Source organism: Oncorhynchus tshawytscha, linkage group LG12 (assembly GCF_018296145.1).
Source record: "Oncorhynchus tshawytscha isolate Ot180627B linkage group LG12, Otsh_v2.0, whole genome shotgun sequence".
Classification (NCBI taxonomy): Eukaryota; Metazoa; Chordata; class Actinopteri; order Salmoniformes; family Salmonidae; genus Oncorhynchus; species Oncorhynchus tshawytscha.
This window is the reverse complement of record NC_056440.1, coordinates 42547890-42568854: the sequence shown is the minus strand read 5'-3', so window position 1 is coordinate 42568854 and position 20965 is coordinate 42547890. Positions and strand designations below refer to the sequence as shown.

The window sequence follows — 20965 nt, the reverse complement described above, 5'->3', positions numbered from 1 at the left end:
GTATGGCTGGTGGCATTGTCATGCTGGAGGGTCATGTCAGCAAGAGCCTGCAGGAAGGTTACCACATGAGGGAGGAGGATGTCTTCCCTGTAACGCACAGCGTTGAGATTGCCTGCAATGACAACAAGCTCAGTGCGATGATGCTATGACACACCGCCCCAGACCACGACGGACCCTCCACCTCCAAATCGATGCCGTTCCAAAGTACAGGCCTGGGTGTAAGGCTCATTCCTTCGACGATAAATGCAAATCCGACCATCACCCCTGGTGAGACAAAACCGTGACTCGTCAGTGAAGAGCACTTTTTGCCAGCCCTGTCTGGTCCAGTGACGGTGGGTTTGTGCCCATAGGCAACGTTGTTGCCGGTGATGTCTGGTGAGGCCCTGCCTTACAACAGGCCTACAAGCCCTCAGTCCAGCCTCTCTCAGCCTATTGCGGACAGTCTGAGCACTGATGGAGGGATTGTGCATTCCTGGTGTAACTCAGGCAGTTATGGTTGCCATCCTGAACCTGCCCCACAGGTGTGATGTTCGGATGCACCGATCCTGTGCAGGTGTTGTTACACGTGGTCTGCAACTGCGAGGACAATCAGCTGTCCGTCCTGTCTCCCTGTAGCGCTGTCTTAGGCGTCTCACAGTACGGACACTCACATAGATGAGTAGGGACACTGGGCATCTTTCGTTTGGTGTTTTTCAGTAGCAAGTCAGTAGAAAGGCCTCTTTAGTGTCCTAAGTTTTCATAACTGTGACCTTAATTGCCTACCGTCTGTAAGCTGTTAGTGTCTTAACGCCTGTTCCACAGGTTCATTAATTGTTTATGGTTCATTGAACAAGCATGGGAAAGAGAGTGTCAAAACCCTTTGCAATGAAGATCTGTGAAATTATTTGGATTTTTATGAATTCTCCTTGAAAGATAGGGTCCTGAAAAAGGGACATTTCTTTTTTGCTGAGGTTATTGGCCATTTATGCACTCAAAGAGTACTCCACAGAAGAATGAGACTGACACTTTTGAGGGCAGAGTGAAAAGAGAGGAAGAGAGAAGACCTACAAGACTAACACGTTTTCTACGCCACACTAAGCCAATTCACTAATCCAAAACCAAACCATATTGGGAGAGGACAGAGCAGACAAAATAAAGAGATTGGGAAGGAGAGACCGAAGGATTTTGTTTCTCTCTCTCCTTAACAAAGTGAGACGGATGGCATGTTCGCATCCCAGCACAACTGGGGGAGGAGGGCCAGTGTGGGTAAATGCTAAAGTCATTGTGGACATTGGGAAATCAATTATGGGCTGAGGGAGCGAGAGAGCGGGATAAAGAATGGTGGCCATACCTATACAGAATAGTCTGGACTCAAAAGTAGCAGAGTCTAGAGAGAGCTGACAGAGGGAAAGAGAGAGAGGAGAGAAAATGAGAGAATAGCCGAAAGAGGGATCTATGAACAGGCACCAGACCTCTCAGGGGGGAGGGGAAGAGCTCTAACCACAACCCTCCCATCTGTTAGGCAGACGGAGGGAGAGAGAAAGGGAGGGAGAGAGGGAGATTCAGCACATAGATCTAATGAACACTAATTAACACTCTTTCTGTTTTCACCAACTCTCTCTCTCTCTCTCCCTCTTTCAGAAGTGGAGCTGGGAGGGTGATGGGAACACATACACTCAGTACACCATGAGGCTTGATTCTAGGTCACTTCACTCCCAAGTGTTTAGTCACCAAAAAACAATATACAGCACGTCGGCAGCGTTTCTTCTCGCCTCAATAGACACAGTATCCACTGAGTGTACAAAACATTAAGAACACCTGCTCTTTCCATGACATGGACTGACCAGGTGAGTCCAGGTGAAAAACTATCCCTTCTTGATGTCACTTGTTAAGTCCACTTCAATCAGTGTAGATGAAGGGGAGGAGCCGTGTGTATCAAGAATGGTGGGGGGTGCAACTCCATATTAGGAAGGTTATTCTTCGTGTTCTGTCGTTGAGGACTGCACCAGAGATAATCAAAGAGTGAAGAGAAAAAAAGAGGAACATTATCTAGGCTGGTCCTCAGCTCTAATTCCTCCCTTTGATAGGAATGTACACGGTGCAAAACAAGGCTTTTGGTAGAGGGAGCGGGAAGACAGAAAGAGAGAGAGAGAGAGAGAGAGAGAGAGAGAGAGACATGTCGAGAACATATACTGAATGATGAGGGACCACAACTCTGAAACCCAGGTCCTCTTCACGAAGAACACATACACCAACATATGCTGACATTTTACATTGTTCAACCGTACTCGAGGTAGGCCTATGATGCCGAGAATTGGAGAAATACATTTATCATGACAGGATTGGTGAGTGCTTTTCCTAGAACCCCACCTCGGTGGCGAAGCTGCTCTCTCCCCATTGCACATCTGATACACGTTTGCTAATAGCATGTGCATTGAAGAAAAACTGCAGTATCCTCTATCCTCATAGGACATTAGGTTGTGAGGATTTGAAATAACATATTACACTGCAGTAAGTAAACCTTTTAGGAGGTGTGTGCTACATTAAATAAACCCCCTCTCTTTTAAAATAAACTCCCATTTCCTCGAAGAGGAGGGAAAAACTGCTTTAATGCAGTTTCCGAACAATCTGGATATGAGTACACACACACATACTCTCTTGGCTCTGTTTCGCTTAAGAATCCCTGTCATATATCTTCTCTTAATCCCCCCCCCCAAAAAAAAAAATGTCATACTGTACGCAGGGCTAGTGTTTAGAGTTGTATACTGTTTGTGGAGGTGCAGCTGTTTATCTGTGTGTTGCCTGGGTGTGGGAGGGAGAGGGGAGACAGTGGCCAGGGGACTGTGTATTGCCTCTCTCATTGTGTCTCTAATGTCATTACAGGCAGTGACTCCTCTGTGTGGCACATCAAGCAGCGGAGAGCTCTCCGCCTGTCAGGCCCAGATAGGCACGGTGACGAATGGCTATCAATTCCTCTCCCTCCCTCCACGTCCCCATGTCCTTTAGGAACACACATGAGAGAATGACCTAAACCTGGGCTGTCGCCCGTGCGTAGGTGGGCCTCTGTGCTGGTGGTGAATCACACCAAATATTAGGGCTAATTTAACGCGTTAGCAGCTAAAGAGATTAGCAGAATGTACATCTGGGATTAGCTTGATAGCAGTGTATCATGGTGTAATGTGTTCAAGCGTTCTTCCAATTCAGAGGCTGTGTAGATTGTGTGTGTGTGTGTGTGTGTGTGTGTGTGTGTGTGTGTAAATGCCTCTTTCTATTAACTCATGTTACAGTTGGATCATTAGCAGACAGAGATGTTTTTGAGGAGAGAGAACTGTCTATTGTTAAAGGTGCAATATGCAGAAATTGCTCCGCCATTTCCTGGATGGAAAAATTTGAATAGTTTGCCTAATTTCAGTGTATGTGACAAAACAAGCACTTATAGTGTAGAGAGTCATTTTACCATCTAAACCACAATGAAATATATTTTCCATTACCAAAAATATTGTATTTTCAGCTGTTTGAAGCTGGGGTACAAAACCAAAAGTTAAAGACGCAAAAACAAAACTTAGAAATAGCTCACATAGAAGAGATCTACCACTTCTTAGACTTGCTTTCAATGAGAATGACAGATCTATAACTCACATTTCTGTGTGAATTTGGTCAGGTCGCCCAAAAGTTACGTATTGCAGCTTTAAGGAGAGAAGGGAGGCAAGTTGCCTCTTCATTTTCACAAAGTCTATTCTATCTGACATTGATTGGATTAGCAGGTGAACTGGATCTAGGCGTATCATTAAAGGCTAACGGCATATTATACTCCAATTCCACGGCCCTGTATCCACTCTAAACCCACCCCGAACCCCAAACCCAAAGACTCGCCTCATGGCACACCCCAACCCACCATTACCCCCTGTTCACTCCCCCTACCCCACCCCAGTCACCCCCAGGACCTCAGTGGACAGAAAGGCAGGAAACACACACGCAAGCACACTCAGCGGAAGGATGTGACATCAGCAGCCACAGACAATTAAAGGTGTAAAGGTGCTTCCTTCCCTAAACTCCCTGCGCTTCCCAAGCCCTCCGCCCGGAGAAAAAGAGATGTCTGAGTCTTCTGCCCACCTCAACCAGTCAGCGTTTTACCCTTGGGAAGACCATTGGGAAGACCAACAGAGGTTCCCTCCATATCCCATGTCATGAAACAAGGCACGTCTAGTGGCAAAAATACTTCTGGAAGAAATCTCTCCAGCTTTTAGCCATCAAGAGAAACAAATCACCACAACCGCACTGCCCGCCATCAGATCTGTATTTCCTTATGATGCAACAAGACACATCGTTGTGATTGTGAAACCTGAACCGAGAGGACTAAAGCCCTTTTTTTCTACTGTATAAAAGGTTTCTCAAAACACCCGTTAGGCCTTCTCTAAATGTCCTTTAGAAAAAAACACAGGAGGGAAAAAAGAGTAAACTAAAGGCTTTATAAGCGATCGTGTGACATTGTGGATGAAGTGCATATTTGTGTGGCGGTGTTAGGTGAATAGAGGCCTTTTGAGTTACTACGCTAGATTAAACCCTTATAGGAGAGAGGAGCATTTGTATTTGTGCATTACAGAGCATCCTTTCAGCACCTCAAACTGCAATTGCTTTGCTCCACAAAAACTGCATCAAGTGGAAATTGGTTTTGCAGCTCCAAACAGTACCCTGCCCGCCCACGATGAGTTGTGAGTAGAAAAAAGACCTGAAGCTTTCAAATGGCTTTAAACAGAAAACAAAACATATAAGAGGAGGTTGATGATGTGTCTTTAGTTTGTTTCTGATGTACAGTGGACAATAAGTCTGTTTTTTTCAGTCAGACAATATTTCTGTACTTTTATTAACACACAATAATAAAGTGGCATATGCAAGTAATTATGTTCAAATGATAGAGGCTTGGTTATTGAAAAGCTACAAGATGTCTATTGCGAAACCTCATCCAATCAATGAACCTCTGCATTTCCAACTAGCCTTCTGTTGCCATGCATTTTTATTAGACCAATGGAAATCCATTCAGCACACAGTGGTCCCCTCTTTCATCTATTTGTGCTTTGAGAGACAAATAAACACCTTTTAAACTCCTCTCAACTCCTCTCTCAGTGGAGAGGCTGTGAGGTAACAGGGGCTTTTAAGTCCAGCGCTGACTACTACAGTATTGTGTTCTGACCTGGTAGAGCAGGGGGGAGAGGAGGAGGAGGAGGCAGAGGGAAACAGGGCCCGAATGGCGGACAGGTAGCCATCTGTCAGAGCCAAAATGGAGACAGGTGAGAGCTGTCTTTCCATAGCCCATTGCTGACTCCCCCAAGGATGAGGGGACTTGACACAATACGTCAACCACCCTTTGAAAGCAGGCCAATAGCTGTATAACTGCAGCTGCTTCATGGGCCCAATGGAAGCAGTGAGTGAGAGGGAGAGCTGCCGGACAGCTGAATACTGCTCCCTGTCGCCTGCCTGCTGGCCTGCCTGCCTGCCTGTTGGCTTTTGCTGCATCAGGACTAGTGACGTGACTTGGGGACACTAGCTACAGTTCATGCATGCAATAGCTGATAAGGTTATCATGGATTGAGCGGGTTTATGGGATTGTGGTTTGATTAAAACCACAATCAAAGCATTCACAATACCCCAAATGGACAATATGGTGGGTTTAGAGGCCAATGATATTATTTGGAAGAGCGTTGCGCAATAATGGAATGTTGTGAATGATAAAGTGTTCACGTAGAAGCTGGTTCTCTGTGTGCTGTGGCAGATTATTGGATGAACAGTAGCTACTCATCAGAGTGAAGTAAGTGGGCAGACTGGCGAATCTGACACACCAATGTCCGTGTGCCACGGTGGACCAAAGCGCAGCAGCGAAGAGCAGAAAAAGCAGAAGTAGCGGTAACCATGATTTGGGAAGGCCCCAGAAAGGCTCTGATGAATCACCGCTGTGGTGTGAGCCTTTAGTTTTTCCATGGCCATGAGTAAAGATGAAGAGGGCGATGGACTGAGTAAAACAGACATCAGGGTGGACAGGGTCCAGGGGCCTCATTTATCAACCCGTGCATAAATGTCTTATTCAATTCTGCCGCGTGTGTAGATTCAAGGGTTTGCGTGTGCCACAAATGTTTGGGATTTATCAAACTGTTGCATGCAACATATATACACGTTTCCATGAAAAAAAAAATTAGAGCCGTATCTGTGCGCTCGTGAACTAGAGCTACAACCTTGCTTGGAAAACGCCCTCCATTCACCTTTTATGGTAACAAAAAAATGGCCTCATTTGCTGTATGATTTTGAGATATTTGAACAGGGCCATTATAGTTTCTGGATAAATGGTAGCCTAATATTTGTTGTGTAGCGGGAATAAACCAGTCTTGTCAGAAAAGGAGAGACATGTCCTGTAATATGATTATGATTTAGGCCTATATAACAAAAGTTCAATAAATATATTCGGCGAAACATGCTGCTATGCGATCTTCTCACCATTGGCAAAGGCATCTGTTTAATCGTCAAGTCTACATTGGAATGTTATCATTAGCCTACCGTTATTATAATTCCAACGCATCCAAACACCTCCATTTCCCCCAAAAGCTTGCAATGCAGGTGATCAACCAATAGTAATTGGTCGTACGCATGGTCTGAGATTTGTGTGGAGATACAGACACGTTCCCAGTTAAAAATGTATAAATGCTAACCTTGCCGTACGCAAGGCACAGTCTTTTTTTTTTTGTGTACCTTTGATAAACGAGACTCCAGGTGGGGGATGATGGCAGGAGGATGAAGGTGTACAAGAGTGAGGTGGTAGGGGTGGTGCAATGGTTAGGGACATGAAAGCGATGTCATGTGTGGTGGAGAAAGCAACCATTGTTCAACGCTGAATCACATTGCTTTAGTTTCAGCTGATCACCGCAGCTTCCCCTTCTTCCTCTCTCGCTCTCCACCTGTCTCTCTCGTTGTTTTCCCCACAGTCTGTGCAGTACGTTCACCTCAAGCATACACATCTGAGAAGGGGTAATGTTTTTCAGTATGCGTCCAACCACTGCCTAACATCACATGGTGCTACGTAGGTCTGTAGGCCCCAGGTGCAACCACCATTTAGGCACAGACTGCTGGACTGGAACATAAAAAATAAAATAAAAACACAGACTCTCGTTTCTCACACACGCACATGCACACGCACACACACACACACACACACACACACACACACACACACACACACACACACACACACACACACACACTTTATCCTTACAGTCACTAAAGATTTTTGACTTGTTTCAACTCATATAGATGCTGATGAAGTAAACCAACACCATTTACGAAACTATCTTATCGTACTAAGACAGAAAAAGGAGGAGGGAAAGCAAGCCATAAAGAATAAAAGCATTTCCCTTCAATAACTACTACCCCACCCCCATGATAACAGCCCACGGCCATGTCACTAAGAACACAGAAATCACTGACATATTCCCCCAATTATGTTCTCAGCCAAGGATGACAATGTCTGTTGATATAGTTAACAATGTTCAGCATCTCGGGGTGGGGGTTGGGGTTGGGGTTGGGGTAGGGCGAGGGGATAGGGGGTGGGGCCCGCTTTGTCTCCTTTTCAAACGCTGCAAACTTCCGTGACGTCTCGTGGCGGCGGCGTCTTCTAACACCCGACAACGTTGTTAGACGACGACGATCCGCCGATGATTCCATCGCACTTTCTTTCTCTATTTTTTTGCTCATTCTAAATCAGCCTAATTAAAAGCTTTGTTCATTTCGAAATCTCTGATGACAATTTGTTTCACTCTACCCTACAGCAGTGACTGTGAAGAAGAGAATAAAATGTGATCTTCTGACAGCAATTACTAAATGCTCCCTCCTGGCCCCAATTAGAGACACAAGCTAAAGCTAACATGGCTAACACTCCTGCGTGGGTGCCAGCTTATTTTCTATTCACTTTTCACCACCTTCTTTTAGCACTTTCTGTCTTGTATGCGGTATTGTGTTATCGTGTACAGTAATCTATTTTGCATACTCCATTATGGGACTAACTTTCCAAAGTTGCTTCCTTTTTCTCCCCCTCTGTTCGCCTTGGCCGATCCAGAAAGACAGACACAGAGAAAAATATGGGGAAGTTGAGGGTTATATTTATATATATATATATATGTTGGGATCCATCAGCACACAAAAGTTGCATCATGAGCTGTCTTGGTGTCTATACTAAGTTCTATATGCAAGTGTTTATAGACAATAGACCTATTAGCAGAGTCTATGAGGAAACACTAAAACAAGTCATAGCTGCTACTGAAGTGTGACCTGTTTATAACCTCTTCTTTTTTGGTTACTACATGATTCCATATGTGTTATTTCATAGGTTTGATGTCTTCACTATTATTCTACAATGTACAAAATAGTAAAAATAAAGAAAAACCCTTTAATGAGTAGGTATGTCTAAACTTTTGACTGGTACTGTATGTTGGTTATGCTATGAAAGGGGATGGGGTGTTTGGAGGCAACGACGTAGGCCCGGATTGGATCTGATCGCAGACTCTGACTGTGGAGTGTGTGTGTGTGTGTGTGTGTGTGTGTGTGTGTGTGTGTGTGTGTGTGTGTGTATGTGTGTGTGTGTATGTGTGTGTGTGTGCGTGTGTGTGTGAATGTGTGTATGCGATTGGGGAGTGGTTTCGGGTATACTAGGTCAAGTCAGCCTTAAAAAAAACTGGCATGGCAACCCTTCACATCAGGCTCCATGGTAACATTTAGGCCACTAGAAGCTAAATGCTGAGTATATCTACCAGAATAGGCCGGCTAGACTGCTACTGTAAAATGGTCCAGGATATTTTTACCAACCTCCTTAACGGACAGAGCCTTGAGCCAAAAAGCATCCTCTCTGTGACTTCGGATCGAGGCTTGATGATTACCTGTTGCTTGTATTGTATTGTATTACCCTAAATGAGGTATAAATACGTCAACCATTCTTTGCAAGAGTAATGTGGTATTATTTTAACACGCTTTGCTCAAACTACAGCAATGATGAACAACAATGCTTTGCATTCCTATTTGTGTAACATTACAGTGGTATTATGTATCTCTCTCTAACAGTCTGGCTGATCTAAAGCGAGAGCCACAGCCTTGAACTGAGACTGTGCACAGCGTGGAGGTAATTTGCAAAGAAGTAGAAGGTTGCACACTTCAACAAGGATGTCCTTCATAAATTCAACCTTCTGTTGTTTTTTTTAAAGTCCCTGTGCTCCATAAGAAACCGAGTAACCTAGATCGCAGAGTGGAGAGAGAGAGAGAGAGAGAGAGAGAGAGAGAGAGAGAGAGAGAGAGAGAGTCGAGCAGAGAGAGAGGAAGAGGGTAGAGAGTCAAGCAGAGAGAGCTCTGAAGAAAATACTGATTCTGATACCCCACCCCTCTGATCCCTTGTTCCCTCCCTGGCTTATCGGAAAATATGTGATCCAGTCTGCTAGCATGATGTCACAGTTCCTCTTATTTTTTCTGCCTACCGCAAGCTGATTGGGTTGATTATTGGTCAGCATTGTTGCCCTGTTGACGTTGCACATCATTAAACTGCGAGTGTTCCAGTTAGTGTCTGTTTAAACAAGACTGGTGTAATGTTTCCCGGTAGTATCTCTGTAACACACACACACACACACACACACACACACACACACACACACACACACACACACACACACACACACACACACACACACACACACACACACACACACACACACACACACACAAAGAGTTTGAATGTCCCCACATCAGTAATTTAGGTTGTACTACAACACATTGTTTCAATTCAGAGTTGGCCAGAATATAGAGTAAAACATACAGAGAAACAAATACAAAATGGACACTTTTAGCTTATCTAATTGAATGAGTATGTGTATACGTATATTTAACTCTACCCACAATCATATCAATTACATCATAAACAGGGTGGATCGAGCCCTGAATGGTGATTGGCTGAAAGCCGTGGTATATCAGACTGTATACCATGGGTATGACAAAACATTTATTTTTACTGTTCTAATTACCTTGGTAACCAATTTATAATAGCGATAAGGCACCCAGGTGGTTTATGGTATATAGCCAATATACCATTTCTAAGGGCTGTATACATGCACTCCGCATTACGTTGTGCATTAGCACAGCCCTTAGCATTGGTATATTGACCAAACACCACACCCCCTCGTGCCTTATTGCTTAAGTATATCAATGGTATATCAACAGAGTTTGAAAGAAAAAATCAATCCATGCCCAGTAGCTGAGCTGCAGCCTGCTCCTACAGCCCTCTAAGCAACAGTGGGGTGTGTCTGTGAGGGAGGGAGGGTAAAGTTTGTGTTGAGTGTGGAGAGCGAGCGGGCAGGCGGCGTACCTACAGATCACACATTGTTAGTGGAGCTGAATGAGGCTGGGGGGCGGCCCCTCCAAGCCCAGACCCGTGCCAGAGCCAGGCCAAGCCTCTCATTAGACGGCGGCTGGGTGCCGCGCTTCTGTTTGGAGTGGTTAGGGGGACCAGCGAGGGGCTGGCAGCTCCACCGTACTCCACTCCCCGCACCATCACAACCCAACCTCATCAAAGACAGCGCTCGTAATTTGTCACAGAAAGCAGCGAATTAACATATGTTAGGGGAGGAGGGAGGACAAGAAGAAGAAGGGATGAGAGGAGAGCAAGTGAAAAATGATAGCGTATGATTAAAGAGCCCGCACAGCTGCACAAAATCAAAAAGGCAAAAAGAGGTTTGAAAGAGACCTCAGCCCGGGTGATCTGACAAAGCTTACTGCTACTTAACCCCTTCTAGAGAGGAGGAGGAAGAGAGAGAGAGAGAGAGAGAGAGAGAGAGAGAGAGAGAGAGAGAGAGAGAAAATGAAAAGAGACAAACAAATAATAAATTACTGCCGCATGGCTACACGTCTTGGCAGAGGCACTCGTCTCCTCTCTGTACGTGACTATAGCAAAGGCCACTGTATCACACAAAGATGGCCCCTCTTGCCAAAAACCCTACTGCCGCTTTGGCCAAGCCCTATTTTTAGCCCACCGCGCACCATGAGAAAATCTGTCAAGGTACTCCCCCTCCTTTTTGCCTCACCAAGTGATACTGTGTATGCTGTGCCATGTAAGCAAGGCAATTTTTTTGTTAACTCTTTGCTCTCAACATACAAGAGAATTTTCTTTCTCTTTTAATTTCCCCGCCAGAAACTTCCATACAACTTCTTTCACATTATATCCTCCTTGCTTGCTTTCAACTCCTCGGGTTCTTGAGCTAGGTTCCTTTCTGTGTGTGTCGTTGTTGTTGGAGTAGCGTGTGATGTGAAGATGTGTGATATTTTGCCTTGTTGTCGGATACCGTGGCAGGCTGTATGCATTAGCACAGCACAGTGAGGCTTTGCTCTGTTCTCTCCCCCTCTCCCTCTCTTGTCTCACTGTCGCCGCGCTGGTCCTGTTTCTGTAGCATGTGATCAGAAATGGTGTCAGAGACGTTTGGTCTTTATCTGACGATCCGCTGACGATCTGTAGATTCGACCATATCAAACTAAAAAGGAAACATTTAGTAGTGCTTTCAGAAACGTTCGTTCATGTATTTTGACTGTTATTCTGGTCCTAATTTCCATCTGCACTGAATGAAAACTGTTTCTTGAGACCAGAGATAAAAAGAGATAAGAAAACAGCAAATGCCTAGAGAGGCATATATAAATCATGTCTGTGTTTTTTTTCACTTCTGCAGTCTTATCCTTGCCATCAACATTTATTTGTTTCTTATTTGGGAAGTGAAGAGCTAGCTGAGTAGGGGGGATTTGGTTCACAAGGCTCAGCTCTGGTCCGACCGTACAGTACAGTGAAGAACCTGGCTGCTTAGCTGGAGTTCCCCCCTCAAATCCCTCAGCTCGGAGCACAGCTGCTCCGTTCACATAACCTCGCTCCCCCCACCCTCGGATAATGATAGCAAAGCACGTCCCCTTCGCTAACCAACGGCTTTTTCCACTTCACACACTCACACTGGTGGGCACATATCTCTCCCTCCCTCACTCGCTCCCTCTCCTTCTCTATCTCCGTTCCCTCCCTTCATTTTCTCATAGTTTCACGTTTTTTTTCTCCAGCCTGAGAAACATTTCCAGGCCACATGACCTCAAGAATGGGCTGAGAATGACGAAGGACCCTCCTCCCCCTCTTCTCCCCCTGACCCACCCAGTCCAGTAAGCGACCTGTCCCAGGGCTGTGTGTGTGTGTGTTTGTAGGGGGGAAAGGCAACTCTGGGCCCCTGCCGCTTCTGCTGCGCATTATCCCAAATAAACAACTCATTACATGTGTACTTAACCGAGGGGAGCTAGCGAGCATCGGAAGCTAATCCCTGTTATCGTTCCCAGCGTTTCTCTTCCGATTAGACTAGAGGGAAGAGGAGCCCAGGAAGGTAGGCAGCTAACCCGTAGAGGAGGAGGAGGAGAAGTAAAAATATGGAGGAAGGGGAGGAGGGGAGTCAGAAAAGGATTATGAATTTACTTCCGGCAAATATTAACAAGAGCTTTTCCTTCTTACTCTTTCTCTTTTCCCACCTCTCCCTCGTTCTCTTCCGCTCTATCTCTCTCTCTCTCTCTCTTCCTATCTCCCTGTGGAGTTTCGCTCTTCCTTGTTTTCGACCATCTGAGAAGTGGGTCATCGACAGGCATCCTTTTGAAGAACATTAAAAAAAAACGGTCTGTTCTCTGAGAATAATCATAGCCCCATTATCATATTAAGCTGTCAAAAGCACATTAATAACAGTCAGTACTATTCCCTTCAGAAAAGAAAACACTGCTCTATTACTTGATTATTACTAGTGAGGCTTGCCAGCCCTGGCTCTCTCTCTCCCTTCTCTCTCTCTCTCTCTCTCTCTCTCTCTCTCTCCCTCCTATCTCTCTCTCCGTCCCTCCCTCTCTCTCCTTCCCTCCCTCTATCTCTTCACAAGGATGCCCTAGTTAATATAATAATGGGCCCACCATTAAGAGGACCACAGTGCACGGTGCTGCTCATTTAGAAAGAGAACAATAAGCCGAGGTAAGATGCCAAAGGCAGGGATGGTATGTGTAATGGAATTACTCGCATTGCGTGTGTGTTGTCTATCTAGATCTCTACCCTCCCTCAGAACTGAGTTAATTACTCAGAGGAAGCCAATTCGCTTCTCTAAAAGACGTACTATGGATGCCCTTTGCAGCCGGGACAGGGTGAAGCCCGGGCCCCTCTCTCTGGAGCCAGGGGGGTTCAAGGCCTCCTTCCCTGTATCCTAGGGAGGCTATGATGGGTGCATGAGGGAAGGACCTCGGACCTCCGGGGATAACTGAGAGGCAGCAGGAAAAACCAACAGAACTAGTATTTGTCCAATCAGCTCAGTTCACTCGACATCATTAATTCAAATTACGCGAGGGTGCATGCAGCCCTGCTCTTCCTTCCACCTTGGCTGCTGCATAACCAAACTGAACATCACCGGCAGTTAACAGAAGTGTGATAAATATGACTCAAATCAATTCAAAGATTGATTCCATGCGTGTCCTATACATGGGAGGACCTGATCACCCAACGACTGAGTGCAGTGTGAAAACAACTATTTCTAAAGGGAGGCAAAAGAGTGTCTGTGAAATGAAATTAACATGACAGGTCTGCATATAGATGGCAAAGAACAGTGAGGACATCGCGCCTCCAGTTTACACACGCAGACGCAGTGGGTGTCAGAAAAGACATCTCCAGCGCAACCCATTTTACACTCCTTTCACAACACCAACCTCACAGCCCAAGGCTGTCATCACTGCTGATAGTCTCAACAATCAGAGAGACATGCAATTATCACCAGTTCACTAGCCTCATTTTCCAAAATGTCACCTCATTCGACCACGCTCAAATCTACACTCCAAGACGACAACAGCAACATCTCCAACTGTAGAGGAATTCCTCATTGGCTTGACTTTTCTCACACCCTCTATGTGAGTCCTATCCTGTTTGGTAGTCCCCCATGGGGGCTGAAGTGGAGTAGCCCAGCGAAAGAGCACTGTAATGGGGTCGGGATGTGACGTAGAAGCCCTCAGAGGGCCTGTGGAGGAGGACGACCAGCACGGTAGGTATCCCCCCCCACACTTCCTCAACTATTTATAAACCACGAGCCCAGCACAGTGCCAAAAAAAAGACTGGGGCCATTTTTAGCCCAAACAATACCGCTCACTCACACACACAAAAAAACATAAACACGCTGTATAGAAAGATAGGTAGGTACAACGATGCCAAAATCAAGAGAATATAACACTATGACCCTAAATGTTAGACCATTAAACAGCGCGATACACCCCCCCCACCCCCCAGCCAAAAGTCAATAACAAATAACAAGGCAAGGCTGTTTCTGTAGAGAACACTAGTGTGAGCTGGGTGCCAGTATTCTCCTTAGTGGAGCCTGGGTGTCACTGCAGCTCTGTTCCTATACAAGCACTCATTGCTCTTCACCTCTGGCCCTCCCTCTTCCCTCATCCCTTGTCTTATTGTCTGAGCTGACGCACACAGATACACAAAGGCACCGTTATCTATCCCGTTGCCTAGTCATTTTTACCCCTACCCATATATACATAGCTACTTCAATGACCTCGTACACCTGCACATTGACTCCCTGAATATGGCCATGTTATTTTGAATCTTTATCTTTAACTCTGCATCGTTGGAAAAGGACCCGTAAGTCAGTATTTCCTTGTTAGTCTACACCTGCTGCTTACGAAGCGTGTCACAAATCAAATTTGATACACACGCACGCACGCACACACACACACACACACACATAGAGGAGTTATTTGTTTTTCCACTGGGCTGGTCCACAGTGGCAGCCAGGTGAAAGCATCCATCAGCAGAGCACAGAGGGAGTTTGGTGTTGAGCACAAGGCCCCACTCTGCCCAGCAAAGCTTGAAGTGAAGCGCCAGGCTGAAGTTTCAAACAAAGTGGCCCCTCATTCATTATACATGAAACACCGCACTGCAAATCTCCTCTCCGCAACGCTCTCTCTTTCCATCCATCTTTTCTGGTCTCTCCTTCTTTCCTTGTCTCCTTTCTGTCGCTGTCACTTTCTCACTTTCTCCAGACATTGCATCTGCAAAGTGTGAATAAAACGAATGACATCACGAGTTGCACTTTGGAAGAGCCACTGTAGGAAAAGTCGATGTATCAAAGCAAACAGCGAGCCGGACAGAAAACCCTTAAAAAGTGAATAGATATAGAGAGAGACACAGAGAGAGAGAGAGAGAAAGAGCAAGAGAGAGAGAGATACTGTATTTTTTATAAGTCATTTTCCCTGTCCGTTCCTACCCCTCCATGCCAGGCGGTGACACCTATACATGTTTCTCTGTAGACTTGCACAGGAAAGTTACACATTTCATATGATGGAGCACACTTATCCTAAATGCATATTTCAGTGGCACAAGTTCCTATTTGGCACGAAGTTTAGCTGATAAAGTAGATTTATTAAATGTTAACTAAAGCTTCTAAACATATTGTTGAATTCAAGAATTATTACCAAGGTATAGAAAATAATAAAATAAAACTTGTTTCATTTAATAAAGAAAATGAAAAACATTATTAATGAACCTTATAGCATTCTGGAATATTGACTTGTTGAAATCCTCATTTCACTCTGAACCAAATTAGTTTCTGAATATGTACCTTTCAGTGTGGCACAGCTCAATAAGTTATATTTACCTGTTATTATCAATATGCTGTGAAGTTTTTTTTCTTCATTTTTTTTCTTCAAATGCAACAAAAATCTACCTGGAAACATCCTGAATGATTTCAGACAATGAAAGCGTTGAACTCCTTTTAAAAAATGAAAACACGTTACCAATTGTTTAGAACATGGCAGTAGAAAGGGTAGATTCTTCAAGACGGTCAGTGTTGTCTAACATTGAGCAACACAAACAGACGGCCCTTCACAGCCATATAACACCCAGATGAAGTCAGCTTTAGGAACGTGTCTGTCGCTCTCTTTGATTCTCTCCCCCTCTCAGTCGCTCTGCGTCTCTCCTTCCCTGTTCCTCTTTTTTCTCACCCCGGCACTGAGTGTTCGAGACAGCCCTGTACGAAACATTCTTTCAAGGCCCGGATCCTGGTCTGGGGAATGGCACCGATGACAGTGGAAAGCAACAGTGTTGTGGACTTTGGCAAGGACACGGCCTGGGTAAAGCTGTGTGCTCTGCAGAACAGAGGACTCGGACGGAGTACTTCCTGCTTAGAGATCTAGTGGATACGGAGCTGTGGCTTGGGGGACATAAAATAACCTGGAGCATTAAAAAAAATCAGCTTGGATCCAATATTATTAACATTTATACATCAGTCAACGATTACAAAATCAACTATTATAACAACATCTATTTTTTTTTGTAACAGCACAGGGTGCATATAAGGGCCTACACCTCTGGCTCCATTGTGAACACTGAATCTTCAAAAAAAAATACCCATTAGTGAGCTGTGAAGCATTGCGGCAGGCAGAAGGCAGTGGCGGCAGGCAGGCAGCATTGGTGGCAGCGGTGGGCTTTCAGACGGATGTTAGATTATGTGAGGCCAGGGCACAGAGGAACCTCTGTGTGTCTTACCGGACCATGTTTCAGAGTGACTCGGCTATATTGCAGGGGTGACAAAGATAAATTACAGCCACGGGAAAATATTTGTGCACTTTTTTTTAACCCCTCCTCTTTTTTTTCTTGTCATTGGTTGAATTCCAACAGCATGCCACACCAAAGGGGGAGGTGGGACTTGCGTCTGAACAGTGAGGGAGAAGTCGTCCCTCGCTACGCCACACCACACCACGGCAGAGACACAGGTCAGCCACTGTGTTTTATCATGGAACATGCCTTCCATCTCAGAGTTTATGTGCACCAAGAGCAAACAACTCACCCCTCTGACCCACCCCCCCAAAAAAGGATTTGGAGTTAATTCCAGTTTTATTTCACACCACGTTTAGGGCAGGTCAAATAGACCCTTCCAGATCCAGGCAGGCTATATTTGTTTTTTTGGGAGACTAGCTTCCCACGTACAGTACGAGGTGTCTGGATTTCGTCTGCAATAAGTCAGCTATTAAAAAAAAAATGTACCACAGGGAATCTTTTATTGAAAGTAAACATATAGAATCAAAAATAAAATGTGAAGTCTTATGTCTGGCTTTTCTAATAGCTGAAGACTACATTTGACTGACAATCCTTACATACATGAATACAGTAAAAGCCATTCATATCTTCTCTACACGAATACCACCCAGGCTCATAATATAATTGTCAAACTTACTGGATGCATCGCGTACTGTTTAAATAAATTCCCGGTCCTTCTCTAAATGTTTCTCTCCCTCTTATCACATCCATCCCTCCTTTCTCTGTTGTCTCCTGTCCTCCTCTCTCAATCCAAATATTCAAGGGTGGAGGTCTATATGGTGAGCTCCATATGTGGGTGTTTAAGGTGTATCTTAGCCTGGCCTGTATGCAGTTAAAAGCTAGAGCTGGTGACATGATTAGTGTACATGGTCAGTAGCGCTAAGGTCTGTCCATCCTGGTCCTGTCCTGCCCAGACCACCCAACGAGCAGCTGCCATGATGACCAGGCCTGACAGGAAACAGGAAACAGGAAGAAGCAGGCCGGAAGTCCTGTTAATCTAGTCTAGTTGACCGCTTGGATCCCAACACAACATCTCTCTCACACGTTATGAGATGAATCTACTGACATATTTCTGCCCAACAGACAGAAACACTTATTCTTTCCCTCTCTCCCACACGCTCTTCAATCGTGACAATCTCTTAAGTATTTAAATTCTGTCTCCTTACTTTCTCTTCACAACTGTTTGTTTTTCCTCAGTTTATCTTTCCAGCCCTCACAACGACACTTTCTTCTATACCATTCCATCTTTCCAGACATCAATTCCTCCATGTGAGAATGAAAGAAAACCCGAAATACATAAATTTTTATTTAAATGTGTACCAACAGACAAAAGAAAACTTAGACAAACAAACAAACACACACACACACACACACACACACACAAAAGGAACAACACAAAAGGAACACCAAACACAAAGCACAGCACAGCACAGCTAGAATTCTACTTTATGCCGAAATATTCTAAAATGTGTTTTACAATACAATTAAACATCAAAGCATGAGCTATTCCTCTGTGATCTTTAACACCCTAGTGAACAAACCCCACACACCCTCTTCCACTTACAGTGCTGAGGAAAAGTTGCTGAACGTCATGGCTAATTACTAGATAGAGACAGAAGACTGCATCGTTATGTGAACCAGGACACACTCATATCTGCATTCAAATACATCATAAACCATTCAAGGACTACATTATTTTCTTGTGCTTATTTCTTAACTGTATTAGTAATTGCATCTTAATAAAGATACGGAGACAATGTTTGCAAAAAAAACACAAACACCAGGGAAAATAAGTCTAACACATACAGCAGTTAGGAAAATAAAAGTGAGATTGCACTAAATTACTAAATAAACAGATGCTGAGGTCGGCTCGGATACTTTTCATGAGCTATAAAAATGGTGCAAAAAGGGAAAAGAGAACACTATTCCTTCCATACCTAGCTATAGAGGGAACACCTGCTGTAAAATAAACACGGGCTCATACTGAAACCCCGGCGAGTTACCCGGCGAGTCCTGTGTACTGTACGATTGAGTTCCTAGGTGTATGATCGTTACGTTTAGAGTGGGAAAAGCAACCAAAAATACAAAGTCATTTGTGAGAATATGATGTAAACTTTAATGTGCCCTCCACATCTGAAATATAATTGCTTCGCATATCACTCACTTCTTTAAGCCTAAGGGTTTAAAGAGTACTTACAGTATCTACCACCAGATCTTGCAAACCTGCAATCTGCAAATGAAAGTGTTTTACTGATGTTTAACTGAGCAAACTCTGCAAACCCCTTCCAAAACATTTGCAACCATTGCAACAAAAAGAAATACAACTTTAAAGTACACCAATACGGGCTATTAAACTATTTGCTTAAACGTAAACGCATGTGATGTTTCTATTTTTATATATTTTTTCATGGATTTACTTTTTCCTTCGTTAGGATGGTAGCCTATTTTGAACCATGCTTTATATAGCATATGCTCATAGGTATCAACGTCGAGACCATTCCCTTCAAACCTAAGCGGACAAATTTAGCAGTCCTTTTTAGAGTTTATGGAGCATGCTAGTGTACGCCTTAAATCAAGCACTCTTTGACAGATGAATGCCAACAGGGAGCTGAACTCTCTCAGGTCATGCTGTTGAATATCAACCAGTAAATCTTCTCTTTATTCATAAATTACTACTACAAATTCTAACTACACTGGCCACTCAGAGGAGGCTGAAGCTACTTTTTGGGATTATTGCAAAAGCATTGATCCTGGCTCAAAAGGTGTCCCTTCACTTGAATAAAGCTTTAATGAGGCCCTGGTGTACGGCAACGTGCCCCGACAATTGGCTCAATGCGCTGGCCAATCAGAGTGACACGTGACCCCCTAATCCCTCTTTATGAGAAGGATAAGAGTGTGTTGTCGCTGTTGGTTTTGTGAATCGGCAGCCAAAATCCCCAATGATTTGTTAGGAAGGACAGATCTGAGGAGAGTAAGAGAAACAAAGCAGCGCTGGGGAAAGAGTGAAAAAGAGAGGGAGCGAGAGAGGGGGAGAGAGAGAGAGGGAGAGTATGTGTGTGTGTCTCTGAGATGACAGAGCTTGGCTGAGAGAGTCCTCTGTGTGTAATCGTGTGTCCACATGCGAGCGCTCACCTTCCCTCTGAGCAGATTAACCTAACGCTCAATCCCGAGAGAGCAACAGGCGAGCGACACACAGAACAACTTCATTGATGGTGGGGGGTGGGAAAGAGTAGAGTATAGGCGTGAGCGTACGTCCTTTGCTCCTTGCCAAAGGCAATTTCACCTCTGTTATTTCACAGCAGAACGTCAAGAACACTGAGTAATCCAGAAATACAACGACGCCTCAAATCAAGCAAACAAATCACACTTTACTGAAATCTTACTAAGCTAATAGAACTTATAAAATCAGAGACATTAGCCTTGCACTGAGCTGTGCTTGTATTTACAGTAGTCACAAAACAACCCAGAGATGGTCGCAACACCAAATGCCCCTGGATGTGGCTGTACTTTTCCAGGATGTCTTCACAATCACGGCCTTTACTCAATTACCTTTCGCCAAAAAAAAGGTAGTTAAATAAAGTTGAATCATTTGCAGAAATCATGACATTGAGTAAATAGTTCATTTGCATCTCGAATGATGGCACTAATTTACAGGTAGCGTATAACAAGTTGTATTATATATATATAATATATAATATATATATTATATACAATTATAGTGTGCACACGATCTGCATTTGACACACTCAGTCTTAGCTATAGCCTCTACCCACTGTTTCCCTATGGTAACAGAAATTAAAAGTACAGAGCCACAATCTAATATGTGAAACAAGCCTTACTCCATGTGCAAATATCGATAAGGGGTTCGATGACAAAATATGAATGCAAATGTATTTGACATTTCTTAAAAGCAATGGCAATTGCCACAGGTTATTTGAGGTAGTGTTCCTTGTCCCACCCTTTATGACAAACTCAAATTAGCCTGGTAAAAAAGACACACACATTTTAAGAAAACGGTCAGAAAAAAAAGTGAACAGAACATTGTCTACTGTACCAAAAGCTATCAATATCGATATGTTATGTATAATATATATTTTAAATATGTTTATTCAATGAATATAGAGCCCTGATTTACAAGCACCATCTACACTATACACATAGCTGAATAAGTACTTATCTTTCTGATGGGTAGAAACGGCCACCTACTAGATCTTCCTTAACCCCCAAGAAAACAGACAAGCTTCAGTTTGTCAGAATAGTCATCACCAAGCTATCTTTCCTCCACAATTTGGCTACATGGCTTGAGCGCCTTACTTTGCACCAATAATTAATTTG

At 44.1% G+C, this 20965-nt stretch overlaps 1 protein-coding gene across 9 annotated transcripts in view; it reads right to left on the bottom strand.

The window, feature by feature from the left end:
- Nucleotides 1-20965, bottom strand: part of mef2cb (myocyte enhancer factor 2cb) — a 97094-nt gene that overhangs the window by 62917 nt on the left and 13212 nt on the right. The gene's annotated exons all lie outside the window — the stretch shown is intronic.